Source organism: Dendrobates tinctorius, unplaced genomic scaffold (assembly GCF_039654945.1).
Source record: "Dendrobates tinctorius isolate UK_male_01 unplaced genomic scaffold, ASM3965494v1 ptg000120l, whole genome shotgun sequence".
Taxonomy (NCBI): domain Eukaryota; kingdom Metazoa; phylum Chordata; class Amphibia; order Anura; family Dendrobatidae; genus Dendrobates; species Dendrobates tinctorius.
The window spans coordinates 23361935-23381457 of NW_027361788.1; the positions used below are offsets into that span (position 1 = coordinate 23361935).

The window sequence follows — 19523 nt, forward strand, 5'->3', positions numbered from 1 at the left end:
TACTTCTCTCAAGAACTGATGGCCACCAGCATCTGGCAACATCCATACACATCAAATTGTGGTCAGATGCCACTGACAATGAGAAATAAGCAGCTCTATTCTCTATATACCCTGCTCAAAGAAAAAAAATTGTATCGGCCTCAATGAATGCACTCGTTTTATTTTTTTTTACTGCAAAGCCTGTGCCAAAAGATCTTGATTGGCACTTCTACTCTCCTACCCAAATGGCCTCAGCAGTAATGCAGGAGTTAATTCTCTCTCATTCCTGAAGATGATCATTACACAGGCTCAGTCCTGAAAATGACTCAGAAATCCCCAGGCCCCCACTTTCCTGTGTAACCTGACATCAACCCAGGCCTCTGGTACTATGAAACCCCTCCCTGAATCCCAAATCATCCAGTATGGAGCAGCAGGCTGGGCTTCAGGTTGTACACAGCTTGCACGTGTACTGGGAGGAGGATACTGGGGAATGATGGAAGGAGAAGAGGAGGGAGGCATAAGGGTTTGCTTCTTTTTTTTTTTTGCAAGAGGAAACACAGCAGCCAAGCTGTGCTGGAAATCATTAAAAGTCTTGCTTGCCTGCCAGCGTGCAAAGACAAGAGGCGAAAGACTGAAGCAGGTTCTCTCGCCCTTTTCTGGTCTTCCTGAATGTTCTTTGCATGTACCAGGACAACTGGGTTCAAGGGTGGACTTTATCCCATCTTCCCAGGTAAGATATTGCCATAGTGGGACATGCTGTCTACATCTGGAGTGGGCGGTAAGGCTCTGGGGAACTGCAAGGAAGTCCTCCTTTGCTGGAAGGTTGGAGGATTTGTGGAAAGAGCAAGGTTAGGAGGAGACGAGGAATGGAGAAGGCTGTACAGATGTGGCCAGGTTATACTGAAAATATAGATGGAAGTACTAGCAAGCAGGAAAATCCGATATCAAAAATTTGCTTGCATCATCAATACGTACTTAGTAGAAGATTCTGTTCTTTCGGGGCGTGGAAGATTGGTGTAGACTTGACCATTGTACCAAAAGTTCTTAGGTTGGGTATTAGTAAAGTGACACCCGTTGACCAGATGATAGAAGAAACCGAGACCAATTGCTACGATGCCCATTATGACCATAGCGTCAGCATTTTTTTAACTCTTCTCTTCCCCCGTCACTTCTTCCATAGTATTTTTCCAGCTAATTTGAAGCAGGCGGCGCACCACAGAGAAAGAGGCAGAAGTTACAGTATAGTTGGCACCAACTGTCAACAGTACTTTTTGTGATGCCAAATAATTAATGTCCATAAATTTGATGGACATTTGTCTTTTTTTTTCAAAAATATTAAGTATGTAACTGGCAACACACAGTGTAGGAGTTTTTGGCTTCTCCCAATCCCTCGCTCGGAAACCCCTAATTAACCATGTAGCAGAACAAATATGGGTCAAGTCGTTTTGGCCAGTAGAAGATATTGTTGGAGACCTAATGGAAATGTGTTGATGTTTGTCAATGTGGGTGTTTGGGCAAACATTATGTGGTTTGGGATAAACAATTAATACAAGTCGAGGAATCCAAAGGAAATGATGACAATATGCATGCAGAACGGACCAAATATGTCTCCTGTGCTTGCCAGGAGGATGAAATTAGTTCCATAAACGCGGTGTTGATGATGCTGGGAATATGCTTTCCTGGATCTGTCATATGCATGGCAATGTAGACCATAAAAGTCAAAGGATCCATGACAAGTATCAAAAAGCTTTCAACAAAATGAATCTCTTCTTAGTAAAAAAATGTGTTCATAGCAACCTATTCCATGCATTTCGGGATGTCCATTGGTGCCCTAATATAGGCACATCAGGTCTTATTTGGCAATCTTGGTGTTCAGTGATTGGTGCCAAGCTTTTTTGGAGTCAATTGATTCACATCAACTGGGAATTTCTACTAGTAGTTTCTAGGTCTACAAAAGGTTGACCTATGCAAGTAGAATTCTTCGGTAGGACCATAGAGAAGGGTTGGAAGCCCTGAAGATCACCCTTTCTCCTTCCTATTTTTCTCCTTATTCTTTCCCATCTCTCATTTTTCTCTCTCCCACTTCCCTCTCTTTCTTTTCCCTCTGTCTCTGATTTTCCACCCTCTCTCCAGTACGGAGGCGATCAGCACATTTTCCATGCTCTTTAAAGCTTTTGATTCACAAGTAGGGATGTAACAGCTAAACGCAGATTCCTGCCCAGTCGCTGCTTCCAGGCTGATGTTATAAAGGAGACTTTGTGCCGAGCTGTGATGTAGTGGTGAAAAACCACTAAATGAAATTTTAGGGGGGATAGCCTGGAGGGCGATTGCCTTCAGAGAATTACATGAGGAAGCTGCTTTAGAGTTTAGACCCCAATAAATAGGAAATCTCATTGTATTTTTAAGACAGAGATCACAGGCCATGGTCTGTTACACGACTATTGGAACCTCCTTGGAGTTGGTTTGTCCTTCCCTCATTCTTAAATGTCTCATGAATTCCTCAATGCCTTTTTCTTGGCATCTTAAAGACATATTACACACGGGACGTATTGTGTTGTCTACCGAATGTTCTACTCATTCTCGGAGAATTCCCAGTCCAAACATTTTGCATAGGTCTTGTTTTCATTTTGTAAAGTGGTTACCAAAGCAACTCTTTATATAAAAAAAATACTTTTGTACTTAATATATGCTAAAGAGGGTGTACACTTTTTGGATATTCCCTGCTCGAAATGAGATTGCCATATGTTCAGTTTAAAGGGAAGGTGTAGGAGGAAGTTTCTTTGCAATAAACAGTTCTGGTTAGTGGCTAGCCTCATGAAAGATGTAGATTCAGGCAAGTAGAAAAATGTAAAGGGTTTGTATCATTCAGGTACAGGGTCATAGAGACTTTGAGCCAGAGAAGAGAGTTTCTTAGAAACAGTGACTCTTGTAGACGTGGCTTGTTCATGTAAAAGATGAATGAACTTAATCTGCATGAACTTCTACTATTGCACTGTAGTAGTCAGTGCAGGAGAGATAAGCCAAAGGCAACTTCAGCTGATCATTGAAGGTCCAGTTTGCGAGACCCCCAACCAATTTTTACGTCTCAGAAGCCAGAGTCATGGGATCATCTCAGTGCACCAATGGCTATCATGTTAAACAATTTGTTAATGCTCTTTTGAAAAATCCAGCAAATGGTTAGTGGCCACAGACAACTAATAAGGATTGTCCAAGGAAGGTGGGCAAGCCATTCACTTAGGCTGTGACATATTTAAATCACTATACTAAATGGATAGTGTTGATAAATCGTTCAGTCCCTGGTGGAATTAGTCACCCACTTCGCTTTTCTTTGTAGTCTTCAATGACCTCTATTACGCAGAGTATATTCCTCAAACAAAAGTTATGAAGTCCTTGAGATGTCTTCTTCTATAACGCAGGTCACCATTTCCGCTCCCACAGATCTTGTGGCTTCATCTCTCATACTGCTGAATGATTAGGCAGATTTATCATAGGGAAAAGGCTGCCTAACACCCCTGTATTAGTTGTGATGGGATTTTAAAGGGAATCTGACACCCCTTTTTTGAGATATCATATAATGATATCATTCAATTGTGTGTCCCATAAGGATTCTCTTAGTACTTTTGCTTCCCCCTGACCCCGCACCTTTCAAGCATAAATACCTTTTTTATATCGGTTCAGATGTGTGTAAACTGCCACGGTCCGGTCCAATGGGCGGGGCTTATTCACCTGCTCCCCCCTCCCTGTCTTGCTCTACACAAGAAGAAATGCGTAGAGCAAGACAGGGGGGGGGGCAGGTGAATAAGCCCCGCCCATCTGACCGAACAGTGGCAGTTTACATACATCTGAACCGATATAAACAAGGTATTTATGCATGAAAGGTGCGGGGTCAGGGGGAAGCAAAAGTACTAAGAGAATCCTTATGTGACACTCAATTGAATGATATCATTATATGATATCTCAAAAAAGGGGTGACAGATTCCCTTTAAGAAGCATTGAATGGATTTCTTAAAAAGATTTGCTTAAGATGTCCTCTTTCAACGGTTGCAGCAGTGAAGTATAACCACTGGTAAAATCTAATTATGACCCGCAGAATTCTGCAAGACAGTGGATGTTTGTTTCTTTTCGTATTCTTCTTTCTGACAACAGGAAACGTTCTCGTGAACACCACCATGCATATGTTTCTCATTAATTAGGACTACAACCCTGCACTTGTCTCTGTAATGCCAAGAGTGACTGGTGGGCAGACCTAAATTACTGCATGAGCTTTTCTTTGGACAGTCATCCATGAAAGTCAGCTCCCTGATCTATTTTGGCTAGGATCACCCAAGCATAGCTGCCATTCCTGACTTGGAAAGGAGATCTCTTGTATTGATGAATTTGCAATCATGGTCAGTAGTTTCCCCTCTGTTAATGAGTTGGATACGTAACCTTTACTCCGAAATGCTATAAATTCAGATTTTTGGGTCTTGCTTGGAAGTCTAGGAGTACACTGGAAGACAGCAACTGCTGATAGTATTTAAGAGATTGTCTTATGATGATCGCCCCTATTTAGTTGGTTCATTGCCGTTGGTCCATCTCCAGGTGTTATCACCAAGAGAAGGCAAATATATGGTAGAAGAAAGTTGCTAAATTGGCGCTTTCATTCCTACAAATGGTCCAAAGATAGGGAAAAAGATGGTAGCTTATCCATATAGTTTTATACAAGGTTACACTTTTTAGGGATCTGCTCCCATGCACCAAAATAAAATGTACTATGACCAGTTTAATGTAAGCACCATTAAAATGAATCCCTGACTATGTAATACACAGATAAACTGGCTCCAAACTTTGTCATCAAGGTCGGATTCAGTGCTGAAGACTCCATTCTATGTTGTTCATATGCCAGATTGTAGTGTTTAATAAAGGATAGTCTTCTTGATGTTATTGAAAAATCTGTATTTTCTAGCAAAGATGTAATCTTCATCATTGATTTGAATATATATACATATATATGAGGCAGGTCTCCATATACCGTATGTATTTTATATCTTATGTATATCTATCCCTTGTGTAAAAAAAAAAACAGGGCTGTTCCATGGTATATCAATACACTGTGTGCAGAATTATTTTGATCACATCATCCTTTTTATACATGTTGTTCTACTGCAAGCTCTATAGGCTTGAAAGCCAACTGCCAATTATGTAAATCAGGTGATTTGCATCTCTGTAATGAGAAGGGGTGTGGCCTAATGACATCGAAACCCTATATAAGGTGTGCTTAATTATTAGGCAACTTCCTTTCCTTTGGCAAAATGGGTCTGAAGAAAGATTTGACGGACTCTGAAAAGTCAAAAATTGTGAGATGTCTTGCAGAGGGATGCAGCAGTCTTGAAATTGCCAAACTTTTGAAGCGTGATTACTGAACAATCAAGCGTTTCATGGCAAATATCCAACAGGGTCGCAAGAAGCGTGTTGATAAAAAAAGGCGCAAAATAACGGCCCATGAATTTAGGAAAATCAAGCGTGAAGCTGCCAAGATGCCATTTGCCACCAGTTTTGCCATATTTCAGAGCTGCAACGTTACTGGAGTATCAAAAAGCACAAGGTGTGCCATACTCAGGGACATGGCCAAGGTAAGAAAGGCTGAAAAACGACTACCTTTCAACAAGAAACATAAGATAAAACGTCAAGACTGGGCCAAGAAATATCTTAAGACTGATTTTTCTAAGGTTTTATGGAGTGATGAAATGAGAGCGACTCTTGATGGGCCAGATGGATGGGCCCGAGGCTGGATCAGTAAAGGCCAGAGAGCTCCACTCCGACTCAGACGCCAGCAAGGTGGAGGTGGGGTACTGGTATGGGCTGGTATCATCAAAGATGAACTTGTGGGACCTTTTCGGGTTGTGGATGGAGTGAAGCTCAACTCCCAGACCTACTGCCAGTTTCTGGTAGACACCGTCTTCAAGCAGTGGTACAGGAAGAAGTCGGTATCGTTCAAGAAAAACATGATTTTCATGCAGGAAAATGCTCCATCACATGCATCCAAATACTCCACAGCGTGGCAGGCCAGTAAAGGTCTAAAAGAAGAAAAAATAATGACATGGCCCCCTTGTTCACCTGATCTGAACCCCATAGAGAACCTGTGGTCCTTCATAAAATGTGAGATCTACAGGGAGTGAAAACATTACACCTCTGGGAACAGTGTCAGGGAGGCTGTGGTGGCTGCGGCACGCAATGTTGATCGTAAACAGATCAAGCAACTGACAGAATGTATGGATGGAAGGCTTTTGAGTGTCATCTTAAAGAAAGGTGGCTATATTTCTCACTGATTTTCTTTTTTGCTTTTGAATGTCAGAAATGTTTATTTCTAAATTTTGTGTTATATTGGTTTACCTGGTGAAAATAAACAAGTGAGATGGGCATATATTTGGTTTTTATTAAGTTGCCTAATAAATCTGCACAGTAATAGTTACCTGAAAAAACAGATATCCTCCAAAGAAAGCCAAATCCAAAAAAAAAAAACACTCCAACTTCCAAAAATATGAAGCTTTGATATTTATGAGTCTTTTGGGTTGATTGAGAACATAGTTGTTGTTCAATAATAAAAAGAATCCTCTCAAATACAATTTGCCTAATAATTCTGCACGCAGTGTTGATGAATAATATGGTCTGAATGCCCATGAATCCCTTTGGTTTCAAAATAAGTACAAATAATGTGATGCTCCTATGCAAACACAGAGCTAAATTGATGGGGTCAAGCAATCACAGATGAGGTTGTCCTACCCCTTTAAGCTCTTCTAATAAGTTTTATTTCTTTACTAGAGAAGCAGAGAAAAACAAATTTTCTCAGATGCAGGAAGAATGTACAGATGTTATCCAAATGCTGCCCTTGCTAGAATCAAACCCATGACCTCCGGCTACTATGATGACCCTGGTTCCTTGCCACCCATCTCCATATATTTTCTGAAGGTGAATCTCTTCCACTCGTTTACAGGAGAATTGTTATGAAGCTAATAATGTGCCATGACATGCTGTATGAGAAAACACAAGAAGAAAACAAAAAAGAAACTAACAAAAAATCAAAGCAAAACTAAATTGTGAAAATTGTCCAAAATTATGTGTTCTTAGAAGAATCTCATTTTGTTAAAGAAAAATCAACCCCCTAAATAGTTAAAGAAATACATCTGTTTACTATAGAAATTGGAACCAGGTCTGAGTTTCCGTAGCTGTGTCTTTAAGAGGCTCTGTGGCATGAGTAATCGGGGACATCCCAAAAGCAAACATCACCTAAACTGGCGACTCCCACTGTAAGCATGAACTTTTTTCAAAGTCATCTAAAATGCAATTCAACTGAAATGACTGTCGGGTTAATATTGCTTTTATTTCCTAAATTTGATGACTTTTTAAATCAGCTATATGGTTCCAGAGATATGGACCGTTTTATTTAGTGCACATGATATCAATATCAAATGGGAGTGGCTCACTGGATCCTCTGGAGCGTGTCTTTAGACTGCTGTGTATAATTACTATGTGAGCCATGCCTCCTTAGCAAAGGCCATACAAATTAGCATGAAACAAAAAAGCCCTGATTTACTAAAAAAGTCAAAAACTTAAGGGAGTTCAGAGAGTAAAATAGGAGCGAAATCTGGCTACTTTTGACCTGGTAACAGATCCTTTTTAAAGCCAAAAAGTAAGAAGTGAACTATGCTCCTGAATCTATAGCATCAATTGGTCTCTCGTAGGTATACTTTACAGCTCTCCCACAATGGGAGGCTCCTAGAAAAAGTGAGGACCTCCTAGACATATGGTCACATTTTTTAGTGTTAGGCAGCGTTCACACGTTGCGTTTTTTTCGCGTTTTCGCGGCGGTTTTTAACGCGCGATTTTGCCGCGAAAAATAAGCATCCCATGCATTCCTATGGGATTCCGCAATGCTGTGCTAATGCTGCGTTTTTTTCCACGGCGGAATCACTTTGCGGTAAAAAACGCTGCATGCTCATTAATTTTGCAGAATCACGGCGATTCCGCCCTCATAGGAATGCATTGTTCTGCTTACTTTCCGCATGTGGCTATGCCCACCATGCAGAAAGTAAGCAGAACATTTGCGGATGGTACCCAGGGCCTGGAGGAGAGGAGATTCTTCTCTGGGCTGTGGGTACCATATCCCTGTAAAAAAAAGAATTAAAATAAAAAATCGGGTTATATTCGCCTTCCGACGGCTGCCGATCTTCTTCCCGCCTCTTTCCACGCTCCCGGCATCTTCCAGTCCCAGAAATCCTTTGCACGAATGACCGCGATGATCTCGCAGCATCGCGAGAAGCAACGTCATCAGACGCGACGTCATCGTGGTCACGCGAGGCCGCAACGTCATCGCGGTGATTCGCGCTAAGGATTTCTGGGACCGGAAGATGCCGGGAGCGTGGAGAGAGGCGGGAAGAAGATCGGGCCGTCGGAAGGTGAGAATAACATTTTTTATTTTTGTATTATTTTTTACATTTTATCTTTTACTACTGATGCTGCATAGGCAGCCTCAATAGTAAAAAGTTGGTCACCTGTCAATCAGTTCTAATTACGCTTGCAGAACGCTAGTTTTTCCGCGGGAAAATCGTGGGAATTTAAAATGTGATTTTCTCGCGGAATGGAATTCCGGAATTCTCACGGTAACTTCCGCGAGAGTTCCGCAACGTGTGCACATAGCCTTAGAGTACTAACGTGATCAAAGGATCCCATGAATCAATTTACACCAACTTTATTATCAGCTTGTCTAAATGGATCTTTTATAATTAGTTTGTTTTCAAGGGACCCATGTAACAAGTGGAAGATATCCAATGCACATAATCCCTTTAAGCAGAGAATGGGATTGGTGCAGACCCCATTAAATATGGCACGGGGTGTTTTTGATTTCAGAATATCTGAAGGTTATGACCACCCAATGACCAAGCGGCCTTTTCTCTAAAACCCATAAGGGAACTTTGGCAGCGTCTCGAAAACATTTTTTGCTAAAATAGGAATTTTATACATCATTTTCCACACACAGCACCCTCTCTGCTTTTACTCCGTCTTGTACCGTAATTCTTTTATTAATTCCTAACAGACTTGCCAAAAGCCACCCATATATGTAATCCATTACCTCCTTACATAATATCATAAAATGAGCAAAAACCCAAAATTCCGCTAAGTAGAAAAAAAAATTAAGAATATCGTATGAAGCTTCAGCCTTTGAAGCCTAGTCAGTGCCCTGGTAGTACCAGAATTTGGGTGGTCAGGTATCATGGCACACCACTACATTTATATCCTGGCTGTTTGCAGTACGTGTTGACATCTTGGACAAGGCTTGGTCGACTACAGGTTCTACCAGTGGCATAACTTGAAGCTTGTGGCCCGATGCCTGCGCTACTACAAAATTCAACGGTGATACAATTCAAAGTAATACTCAGAGAACTGGGGGCATCCGTCCAGAAGTCCGGAGTATGTGCCTATCCCCGGATCTTTGACCCTAACGATACCACTACTACCTTTTTTTTCTCCTTTGAAATGTTGTGCCTAGGGCAACCACACCTATGACCCCCCATGTTGCACTGATCCATATAGTGGAGTACCTACTGTTAGTAATGTTACTATACAGTGCCCAAAAAATGCCTTCCAGTGCATACAAAATAAAACCATGCAATTATAAATTATTCTACCATAATGGACAGTAAATATTATTGCCTTATAGTGCCCAAAATAAGTCAACTTATTCATGTGGAATAGTAACTTATTATTCATAGAGTTGGTGTAAATCAATTTGCAGGACGTCCTGAAAACCGCCTCCTACTTGACGGCACCCGCGGCTCTTCTTTTGATTAGCTGGCTTTTGTCCACATCATCGTTGTGGCACGATGAGCATCGGACCTTGTGCCATAATAGCTAATCAAAAGAAGAGCCGCTTATGTAGTCGAGTAGGAGGTGGTTCTCAGGGTTCCCTGTTGTGAACTCCCTTGCTCGGATTTCTGAGCAGAAGCTCCCTCTGCTGGCCAGGTGGATGGAGGTTCTCCACCTGACGATAATAATAGGGAATCTGGGATTGCTGGCTGGGAGCATATAATGGAGCTGGCTGCTCTTGAGGTTTGCTGGTGATTTTTCCTCAGTGTGCATTAGGAGCTCTTTTGTCCCCTGCCTGATCTGCATGTTCAGCTAAGTGATTCATTTGCTAATTCTTTGCATCTAAGCTGTTGTGTCTTTTTTTTGCTTTCTGTTTTGCTGCTAGGGTTCAGTGAGCACCCTGCTGGGGGCAGCGCTGGGCCCTGCTTCATATGTTGCAGCTTGTTCAGTCCCCTGTTATGTTAGTATCTTTTCTTTGCTGCCAGTTTATACCAGAGTGCTGATCTAGCGGGGGTGAGATCGTGTGATCTCAGGTTTTTTTGTATATCAGACGGGTTGGACTTTTTCAGGGTATTGTGCATGATTGCAGACAGTATCTTTTCTCTCCTGTCCTGTCTAGACAGTTTGGGCCCCACCGTTTGCTCAGTCTGTTCTCTGTCTGTGTTTGTGTCTCATCTTGTCTCACTGACAATATATGTTTGGGGGCTGCCTATTCCTTTGGGGATCTGCTCCGGGGCAGTTTAGATTTCATCTTTCTGTCTTTAGGCTTAGTTAGTCCTCCGGCTGTGACGAAGCGTCTAGGACGAAATAGGAACGCTCCACGGCTACTGCTAGTTGTGTGGATAGGATCAGGGGTCTGCAATCCGCTTAGTTACCAACCTCTCTGGTCTTTTGGAGGCTTAGCCTGTTCCTACCATCCTCCTCGGTGACCCATTCATAACAGTTCCCATCCAGTAACCACAGATTTTTTGACATGGCCACAGAACCAGGTCCTGCATTTACCATCTCTAATTCTAAGTCATTATTAGCCATGTCCGATGAAATAGGAAGCAGAATAGAATTGTAGAGAACCCCAAATCTTTTCCCCTTGACACCTCAATATAATCTTTGCCCCTGGATTTGAACCCATTGAAAGATCTGGATATCTTTGTACAGTCATCCGGGTCCATATGCCCAGATTTCTCCCCCATCCCTGATCCCTGAGGTCAATGAATAGCGGAGACTTCAGACCCTTCTCGTTTGCACCCTATGTGTGGTGCACCCTCTTTTACTTTTTAATAGAAGGGTTGCGTTGCTTGATTAATCTTCTTGTGTTACATGGAAAGGCGTAAAATCCCCCCTCCACCAAAAGTTGGCCAAATGCAGAGCTTTGCTATAAATATCCCAAAGTCTGGTCATGCTGGAACACTTTTCTAAATCTTATTTTGCTCATAGTTTCCTTCAGGCACTGGGATAATTGATACTGCTCTTACAGCTTTTCAGTGTCGCGTCATCCCAGCTCTGCACAGGCAATAAATATAATAGTTTCCCGTCTTACCCGGGTAGAAGACATGAATGGCACGGTATCTGTTTATCACACAGTTGCAGCCTCGGTTATCACATTTGTCTTTTTTGTATATTGAGTGCCTTGTTTTCTTTTTTTCTGGCTTTACGGGGTTAACAGAACATGGCGCTGGTGGGTAGCCATGTGCCCGTCATGTTCTTGCTTGCTCAGGTAGTAAACCCTTCTGCCTCTCCTCACCTCAAACCATCCCAAAACCCTCAAACCAGTCACTACACGTTCTCCCTGCCAAATCTTTTTTTGTCTTTCTTAAAGGCCAACCCTTGGAAACGAGACGCGGGCTGTTCCAGGAACCTGCAGTTACACATCCAGGAAAATGAGGAGTGATGGGGAGCATGTTCCATGGCTGTTTCTCTTGGAGCAGAGCACATTAACCCCATGACTGCCATTGATAGAGGGGGAATGCCAGCTATGATGCCAGGTGTGCACATCAGTTTGGTTTGATAAAACCTTGTTTGCGCAGAGAAGATTGTTGGTAAGGGTTTAATTGGCAGTGGAAGGGGTTAAAGCCGACAGCTTGAGCACCCCTGATAGAGGTGCCATTGTTGGGGGGGAGGCTTGCAGCTGCAGGCACAGTGTGGCGGTGTGGGCTCCGTCACGAGTTGGGGAGATGGGGAGATGGGGAGGAACAGAGCAAAGTCACATGATTAACAACATGCAATGATGTGATGCTGCTGCTAATGTCAATGCCATCCAGTACCGGCCATGGCAGAAGCTGAAGATGAGCTGTAGCAAGCTGGTACTTTTTACACGTAGGGGTCTATGTTCCAATCCGATGTGAACACATAATTATATATATATATATATATACTGTATATATATGTATATATGCCAAATATATGTATATATGTGGTGTGTGTGTATCTCTCTCACTCTCTGTGTGTGTGTATATATACTGTGTATATATATATATATATATATATATATATTTACAGACCAAAAATTAAGAGACCACTGCACAGTTCTATAAAAATCAGCCATTCTGACAGCCATTCCATTCCAGTATCAGTTGAATTCCAACCAGAATACGCCTCATTCTACTTAATGTGCTTCTGATTAGGTGAAACGAAAAAAAGTGGTTTGATACCGTGTTAGCCAGTAGAAAAAATATATAAATAAAGTGCTCTCAGTGAGAGAAACAACATAGGAATACCCACAAGATTCCTATTTTGTTTCTCTCACTGAGAGCACTTTATATATCTGATTAGGTGATCACCTGAACCAAATCTTATTTAACGAAGGAAAGCTGTGGTGTTCACAATCCTCTTGCAATAGGACAAGCTGGATGGCAAAACAAGTGCTAGTAATGTCCCAAAAGTAATAGGAATGAAAAAAATAACTTTAACCATGCCAAAGGAGTTGAAAAGAAAAGTCTTGAGTGAGGAAAAGAAGGGCTCAATTCTGGCTTTACTAGCAGAGGGATACAGTGAGCATCATGTTGCTTCTATCCTTAACATTTTTAAGTCTATTACAACAAGGTCAAGCAGCAGACATTGGGGACAACAAAGCTACGGACAGGCAGAGGGCGAAAACGACTCTCCGCTGACCGGGATGACCATCATCTTATTCGAATGTCACCCAGCAACAGCAGAATGACATCAAGTGACCTACAAAAAGAATGGCAAATGGCAGCTGGGGTGAAATGCATGGTAAGAACAGTTCGTAACAGGCTCCTAGAGGCATGGATCAAGTTATGTAAAGCTAGAAAAAAGCCTTTCATCAATGAGAAGCAAAGGAGAGCCAGGATGAAGTTTGCCAAAGACCATAAGGATTAGATTAGACCATAGAGGACTGGAGTAAGTTATTCTTCTCTGATGGGTCTAATTTTTAGCTTTGTCCAACACCTGGTCGTCTAATGGTTAGACGGAGACCTGGAGAGGCGTACAAGCCACAGTGTCTTGCACTCACTGTGAAATTTTGTGGAGGATCAGTGATGACCTGGGGATGCCTCAGCATGGCTGGAATTGGGCAGACTAATCTTTGCGAAGGACGTATGACTCAAGCTGCATACAAGGTTATCCTGGAGAAACAGTTGATTCCTTCTGCTCAGGCAATGTTCCCCAACTCTGAGGACTGGTTTTTCCAGCAGGACAATGCGCCAGGCCACACAGCTAGGTCAATCAATGTGTGGATGAAGGACCACCACATCAAATCCCTGTCATGGCCTGCCCAATCTCCAGACCTGAACCCTATTGAAAACCACTGGAATGTAATCATGAGGAAGATGGATAGTCACAAGCCATCAAACAAAGAACTGTTTACATTTTTGTACCAGGATTGGCATAAGGTCACCCAAAAGCAGTGTGAAAGACTGGTGGAAAACATGCCAAGACCCATGAAAGCTGTGATTAAAAATCATGGTTATTCCACAAAATATTGATTACTGAACTCTTCCTGAGTTAAAACATTAGTATTGTTGTTTCTAAATGATTATGAACTTGTTTTCTTAGCGTTAGGTCTGCAAGCACTGCATTTTTTTGTTATTTTGACCATTTCTCATTTTCTGAAAATAAATGCAAAATTTAGGCTGGTTTCATATTAGCATTCGGCTGAGCTGCGGAGGGCTGCATACTTCCTCCATTAAGCTCCGCCCACTTTCACACTTCTTCCATTTTGCTCCACCTACTTCTGCATGCATCCTGCTTATCTATCTTTAACATTGGGTACGCATGACATGCGGATGTATGTAGATGTATGCAGATGCATTGTTTTTACATGCCCGCCGAACGCACCATTCCTGCTCCTCTCCATTCCTGAGATACGGCCATTTATTCCCTGTATATAAATTTAGTCTATTTAGCCAACAGGGCATGGTGCTTGGGTTTACACCCACTAAGAAGAGGTGATGACTTCACCCACTTGTCTAACCAGACTAGATTTATATCTAGGGAAAAAAGGCCCTTATCTCATGAACGGAGAGGCGCAGGAACAATAGAAAAACAACGCTGGATTGAGGAGAATAGCGGCATTTACATCAGGTATAAAAAACCCATACTTATGGCAAGTGACCGATGTTTTTTAGGCGCATACTATATCGCATAGCAGGCATAAATGAGTGTAGTACAGTGACAGTTCTCTATGATCAGTGATGGCTAATTTGTACTAATTCCCAGGCCCAGGTGATGAACTCCAGGTACCCAAAAAAAGCCTTTCATATAGTTCTAATCTCATTACTGTATGATGGGATATGGAGAAATATTTTGAAAAACATTTGTGCCGAAAGATAAATGGCGAGACTTAGTATCCCTCACATTAATCCATTATATTACTGGAGGGCGTGCATTAAAGAGCATTTACTAAAAAAATCACTGTAGATTTTACTATATTTACGACAGTTTGGATCGGTCACTGGACAGGCAACAACAGCGCCCAGTGGACTCGATGTACCATAATGGGGTCCATCGGAGTTCTTTTACTTTTACCGTAAAGAAAAATATGTAAAATAGCACATCATATTATACGACTGGTGTTCCTTGAGTCCAAAAAGGTAAAGCAATAGGCTGCACCAAATGCAGCAGAAGCACAGCAGCGGGTAACGAGACTGAACAACCTTCCTGGATTCCAGAAAAGCTGGACTGCAACCGATATCGCTGCCATTATTACCATTGTGAGTAAATGGAAAACGGTCTTAGGAGCGCAGGAAAGAGACTCAAGCAAGAGATGGGTGTAAACCACAGCACGTTTCGACGGAGGATCCGTCTTCATCAGGTGGAAGTCCTAAGACCATTTTCCATTTTTTCATTGCTCCTATCCTCTATTGGAGGTTTTCGGCTGGTGCTGCGGTGTAGACCTGACATCCTTGTCTGCCACTGGATTGCTTCCTCAGCGCTCCTTTATGACCGCTTATCACTGACTCTTATTATTACCATATTACCATTGTGACTGAGGGTGGGCGAGTGAAATAATTCTGCAACCCCCTATACAGATTTTACCCATTATCGCATATTTCCTAAATTTGCAGACAATGTCCCGATTTTTCGCAAACAATCCTCGTAATTTTGGTGCAAGTTGCCGAACATTGAAAGGGGAGTCCAGAATTGGTCTTTTTATCTGGTAGTACAAAGCCTTTAAAGAAGTATTCCCAGGGGTGATATAACACCTTTGGGACCCCTCTTTACTCTACATCCATTGTAACGCCTGTGCATAGTGGGGCTATCCAGGGTCCAAACTCTAGGGAGTGAAGTGGTTGTGATCACACTTGTATCTTGGAGGTGCCCGAGATGGATAAATTGCTTCCTTTGCCCCATAAAAGCATACCACCATAATTGGGGGCCCCTATTAAAGACTTGGTACTGAGGCCATGAAACTTTACCTCAAATTACGCTCCTGTAGCAATCTGGCCATAAGACTTTAGATTTATTTGTCCGGCCAACAGCCGTTCCTCTCGACTCCTCCATACTCTTGTGCATTTTGTAGCTACTGTTATACCGTGAGCGTCGCAGCCGCATTAAAAAAAATCAGTTTTTTTCTTTATCCCTTGAGTGGATGGTGTGAGCTAAGTAGTGTACTGGATGACACAGAGATGGTGAATTCTCATGGGGTAAGAACGTCCAGAGCATCCAAAAGTAAGAGGAAGACTCCGGTGACATCACTAATTGTTTAAATGGCTTTTTATGGGGTCAGCTTTAGCCTCCATTAGAGGACCACTTTCATCACTGAAGATGCCTGAGGCTGCAAAACACAAATTAGGAGATTTTTGGTAAATAATGAGCTGAATATGGGAGATTGCCATGAACACAAAAATGTTACATTATATTAGTCCTTATGGGGAAGGAAAAATAAATGTCTTCTGGCTACCTTGGAGTATTCAGTATCATTGTACATATATATTATACACCCAACAGGTCCTATTAATAGATTTTTCCAAATAGGTGGCCGGCATATCCTAAATATATATATCCAATATAATTTGGGTTATGCCTGCCACCAATTTGGAAAATCCAGAAATTTGGGAGATCCCCTACTGCTCTTCACCACTAGAGGGTGCTATTCACCACTGCAGTCGTTCGCCACTAGAGGGAGCCAATCATCCCTGCAGCCATTCACCTCTAGAGGGAACCATTCATCCAGTGCAGCCATTCACGTTAGAGGGAGCCATTCACCATGGAAATCATTTACCTCTAGAGGGAGCCATTCACTTCAGCCATTCATCACTAGAGGGAGCTTGTATTTATGTTGATCCGATTGGTCTGTATACATCTGTACCCATTGAGCACCCCCTTGTGGAGTCTACAGGTGAGGAGAGTTTGATAATGTCAATCTTTGGCTTTGTGAAGAGAGGCTCTAAGATGGCATGCTGCTTTGGTTGTGGCTTATTGGAGGCACAACACTGACAGTAAAGGGAATAGCAAGTTACCTTGGAGCCCTATGGCAAGAACAGGAAAGGGGTCCGCAGATCACCATGACCCCTATGAGCAGGAAGTTCAGTAAGCTATGATGTCGCAGAGAAGGGCTCTCAGCCGGGTAGCGATGTAGCACACTCCCTTCCATAATCATCACAAGCTGCACCTTATGTCTAAGGAAATGGGCATCCTTTGATGTTGTGACTCATGGCAGCTCCTTCACCTGCTTACATGTTGCCCTTCTGCTGATTGTCTCCTGTTTTGCCTCAAAAGATAGGGATTAATAACTAATTGCTGGGGGTCCAACCGCTGGCACCTTCAGTGATCCTTGAATGAGTCTTTGGATCCTTGGCACTGTCTTTGTCACGCTCGTGTCTTTGCTGATTGGCGCAAGCCGGGGGGTTGTGGCCCCACTGTGCCACAAACCATACTACCCTGGAAGGGGTGTGACTACGACAGCTACCTCGTTCTTCGTTGGAGCCTCTGATGGTGAGGTCAGGCTTGTGCGGCAGGTAGCTGCTGGGTGCCACTCCAGGGTGGTGTCTGGCTGTGGCTGCTGATCCCACTTGGGGACAAGTCACTTGGACAGGTGCTACAAATAGGCAGGCAGGTAGGCACGGCTGGTACCCAAGCAGGCACGGCTGAGACACAGGGCAAGCAGGCACGGCTGAGACACAGGGCAAGCAGGCACGTCTTGATACACTGGCAGGCAGGCACGGTTTGGAGACACAGGGCAGGCTGGCACGGACAAGACACAGGGCAGGTTGGTATGGACGAGACACAGGGCAGGCTGGCACGGCTTGAGGCACAGGGCAGGCACGGCTTGAGACACAGGGCAGGCTGGCACGGCTTGAGGCACAGAGCAGGCAGGCACGGCTTGAGACACAGGGCAGGCAAGGCTTGAGACACAGGGCAGGCAGGCACAGCTTGAGACACAGGGCAGGTAGGTGTGGTGTACAAAGGGACAGGTAGGGACCTGTTCACACAGCAGGAACGGGTACTTTGAGGAAGGAATGGAATATGGAGGAACAGGTAGGGTCCTGTTCACACAGGAGGTGCAGGTATGGGTACTGATAGGAGGGAGTGGAATATGACGGGACTCGTTTGGACCTGTTCACATGGGGGAGCAGGTATGAAAACAGGCAGGAGTGCGGAGTAGGCGGAGCCGCAGTAGTGCAGAGTAGGCAGAGCCACAGGAGAGCAAAGCAGGCAGAGCCACAGGGGTACAGAGCAGGCGGAGCCGCAGGGGTACGGAGCAGGCGGAGCTTCAAGGGTGCCGAGCAGGTGGAGCTGCAAGGTGCCGAGCAGGCAGAGCTGCAAGGGTGCCGAGCAGGCAGAGCTGCAAGGGTGCAGAGCACAGACAGGGAGGACACAGGGAAAGACACAGCAGGGAAAGAAGCCAAAGGCAAGGAGGCAGGGGTAGGACAGAGTACAGACAAGGTAGGACAAAGACTCCAGGACCAGGATATACTGCCTCCTGGAAGGCAGACAGACAGGCACAAGACAAAGCTAGGAGTGTAGCCTCCAGAGAAGGAGAAACACAGAACAGGGCCTGGCTTACTCAGCAGAAAAACACTGAGTTTAGACATTGCTCAGGAAATGTTCCAGTGGGTGAGGCAGCCTTAAATAGTATAGGGCTCTAGGTAACTGGTCAGGGACACAATAGCCAGGTGCACCCTGACTCCATTAGAAGCAGAGAGTTCAGGCGCCGCCCCCCTATACACACAGTCAGGAAACATGAACCCAGCAGACAGGAGACAAGGCAAGGAGCTGGCGGCAGAGAGAAATCACAACTTGACCTGGAGCAGTGAGTAAGTGGGTGTGCGGGAGATGGGAGGCCATGCAGTGATGCCAGCAGGGTTGTTACAGTCTTGAATGGTGTGGATGTGCACATGCTCGATCTCTGCTCCATTCATTGCCTACGTGACTGTCGGAGATAGCGGAGCACTGTACTGGGCTTCCTTCATGCAGTCCCATAGACAAGGAATGGAAGTGAGGTAGAGCACGTGCATCTCCACTCCATTCAAGATGGTTCTGTGGATCCAGAACCTAATTCTCAATATCACTGAGGGTGCCAGACCCCCAATAGTAAGGATAAGGTATAACTTACAATTTTGGGGCAAAATCCCTTAATAGGATTTGCCATGTAGTTATTTCACAATATCTTCTAGGGCAGACCTGGGCAAACTGCGGGCCGCAGGTCACATCCGGCCCCCTGAGTGTTTCTGTGTGGCCCGCTGACTCTCACAGCCAGAAAGACCGAGAGGGACCGATTTATGATTCTGATCTTTCTCAGAAGTGATTGTAGCCCCGCACCCGTCTTCTCATTGGTAGATGCGGGGCTGCTCAGTTCCTGGCTTGCAGAGCTGGTGAAACCTGTGCAGGAGCCAGAGCAGTCAGGACAGGAGGAGGGAAGCAGGGACTACAACACCCATCTGCTGCAGATAATGGGCAAGTAGCTTCTAAGAGGAGCCCAGATACCACCTGGGAGGCAGCATCGTGTGTCTGCTGTGCTGAGTAGGTCACAGCACCTGCATTGCCTCCTTTCACACTGTTGAATGAAAGTTGTGGGACTGCAGTTTATGTTCAGGGAGAGAAGCTTATTAGTAGCCACTAAATCTCCCTGGATCTTCCTGGCAGCTGATAGGAGGTAAAACACTGGGGCTGAGTATTCCAACTGAATATGGGGTCCAGCAGTGAAGTGTCCTCTCACCTCCACTACATGCAGTCTGCAGATGGGATATTCTGTGTGCTTCCCAAACTGCTCTTCTGCCCCTCTGCTGCCTTCTCACCTCTGT

General features: G+C 44.0%; 1 protein-coding gene across 1 annotated transcript in view; it reads left to right on the forward strand.

The window, feature by feature from the left end:
• Positions 1–525: 525 nt before the first annotated feature.
• The window catches only part of DUSP9 (dual specificity phosphatase 9), a 63571-nt gene continuing 44573 nt past the window's right edge, over positions 526–19523 (forward strand). The window contains exon 1 of the mRNA XM_073590912.1: positions 526–709. The gene's annotated coding sequence lies outside the window, so the exon portion shown is untranslated. The remainder of the gene's footprint in view (positions 710–19523) is intronic.